General features: G+C 38.1%; 1 protein-coding gene across 1 annotated transcript in view; it reads left to right on the forward strand.

Annotated features, from left to right (window-relative positions):
• Window positions 1–1,564, forward strand: part of LOC107094899 (USP6 N-terminal-like protein) — a 61,170-nt gene extending 59,606 nt beyond the window's left edge. The window contains exon 12 of the mRNA XM_015390790.1: window positions 1,470–1,564. The gene's annotated coding sequence lies outside the window, so the exon portion shown is untranslated. The remainder of the gene's footprint in view (window positions 1–1,469) is intronic.
• Window positions 1,565–2,169: the final 605 nt, after the last annotated feature.

Genomic DNA, 2,169 nt, shown 5'->3' on the forward strand with positions numbered 1-2,169 from the left:
AATTGCTGCTCTAACTGGGTTGCCCTGTCAGCTAAAGGCATGTTTTAAAGTCTCTATTCTCCAGTTAACAATTAATCGATTACTAAATTAGTTGAAAATTATTTCAGTAATTGATTAATCACGATTAATCCCATTAATTGTTTCAGCCCTACTGCTACTGCTGATTTGATTGGCTAAAAACACATTGGAAGATGGTACCCAGACATTCAGTTCAAAGGATTGACCTGAATGTCCCTCCCTTTTGCAAAAACTTTCTACATGCAGCCTCCCAGATCTATAAGAGTAGTTTAATTTGATTTCTACATGGTATCAATCAATGCCAGGTACATTTTTTGTAGCTTTAGGTATCCATTCCCTTAATTATAAAGTTTCATTCTCAATGGGTAGCAGAACATTTACGACCCAGTGCAGGACTAAAATCAGCACTCAAACCTTTTAACTGGTAAAACCTGGGATTCATGTACGTGAAAGTCGTAGGGAAGTCATTTAAATGTCAAATTTCACATTTTCCTGTTTGGCCCTATATACAGTAGCAGGCATTCAAAATTGCCCCTTCCAGTCAAGCACCAGCTGAATGGCAGCTTACTCCCCTGCAGCTCCCTGCAAAATCCCCTCCAACTTCCAACCACCAGCCTTCTCCTGGGCGTGCTTTTTTTGTTTTAACTCTGACTCCACCCTTTCACTGAATTACAGGGTCTGTCCAGGAGAAGGCGCTTCTCTTTAGGTCTTGATTTCCACAAACCATGACAGAAAGAATATTTTAGTATAAAGATTGATGTTTAAAAAGGAATTGTAGGGGACCAGCCAAGGGCCCATCAAGGAAAGTGGGGAAATCTTGTATGGCTACTACTGTACAGGACAGCAATCCTCCCATCAATTTTACCAGCTTCTGCATTCTCGCAGCAAGATGCTGTCTTTCTTTCTTCCCAATGGGAAAGTTGTTTCTATAGAGATGTGCAGGATTAGCTTTGCTCCAAACCTGTTTTATTCTCCTGTGAGTTTAGGTGGAAGTTACATTTTAACATGTGGGCCTTTTTCTTTTTGGATGATGGATTGAACTCTGCTGTGAGATATTCAAAGCCTTAGATTCTCTTTTATAACCTAACCTGCTTTAAGCTTTTCCACTTTCCTGTTTCTCCATCTTCACCATGCTGTCTATTCATGAATATCTCTTAACCGAACTCAGAAATGCATCACGTTTTTTTTCTTTTTATTCCACAGCAATGTAATTTCATCTCCCTCAAAGAAAGTCATAAATATATATTGTCAGATCATTTTTAAAGTAAATTGTGTTTATTTTTGACAAGAGAAAAAAAAACTCCTCAGGAAACTTAGTTACAAGAAACCCATTTGACTTTGAGGAAAAAACGCCTCTCTGCTGGAATGGAATAGACGATAATCTCTTCTCTGACATACAAGGACTTATTCCAGATTTTCTAATAAATTTTTTGCTTTTTTTCATTTTCTAGGCAAGAATGAAAAGGCAAAGCAAGCAGAGAGGTAGTGGCCACCAAGCTGAAGGACAAGGGGGCAGCGGTGGCATGTCTTCACCTCCTGCTACTGGGAAAAAACCTGCTGGTAGTGAGAAAACTGAAAGGTTAGAACAAACTATATCAAGCATGAAAAAATACAAATAAACCTGCTGTAATCCATTTCCAAAAAGATCCCATAAAACATCCTTTTAATTACCTTTGGGTTCAGCCGCTGCATATTCTTATTAATACGAGCAGATTCCTGTTTTTTTTTCTACGAGTGTCGATATCTACTGTAAAAAAAATATGGACTCAGCAAGAGTCATCAAGCAGCTGAAACCTAAACTAAACCTTTCTGAGGTGCATTGTCATTAATTTTTTTTATGATACAATAAATCATGTTCTTAACATTTTATGATCCTTTTCCCAGCTCCAGCAGTAATTTATACAGGACTGTCTCACCTTTCACGATAACCTTTCTTTTTTCTGCTTGAAGAAGCTCAGTCCCAGATTCTGGCAATGTGGGATGTTTCCCTGCAGCTATCGGGCCTGTAAATCATATTTTCTCTGAAGTCTCCACTAAGATTCAATCTGAGTTAAGGGGCATCATTTGATTTTAACAGCAGTTTGCTCATCTTTAAAGTTGAACTGAAAGGCATCACAAAGGCCTTTCCTTATTTGGGTTAATAGTTTTTTT

This window comes from Cyprinodon variegatus, unplaced genomic scaffold, assembly GCF_000732505.1.
Source record: "Cyprinodon variegatus isolate N-32 unplaced genomic scaffold, C_variegatus-1.0 Scaffold513, whole genome shotgun sequence".
Taxonomy (NCBI): domain Eukaryota; kingdom Metazoa; phylum Chordata; class Actinopteri; order Cyprinodontiformes; family Cyprinodontidae; genus Cyprinodon; species Cyprinodon variegatus.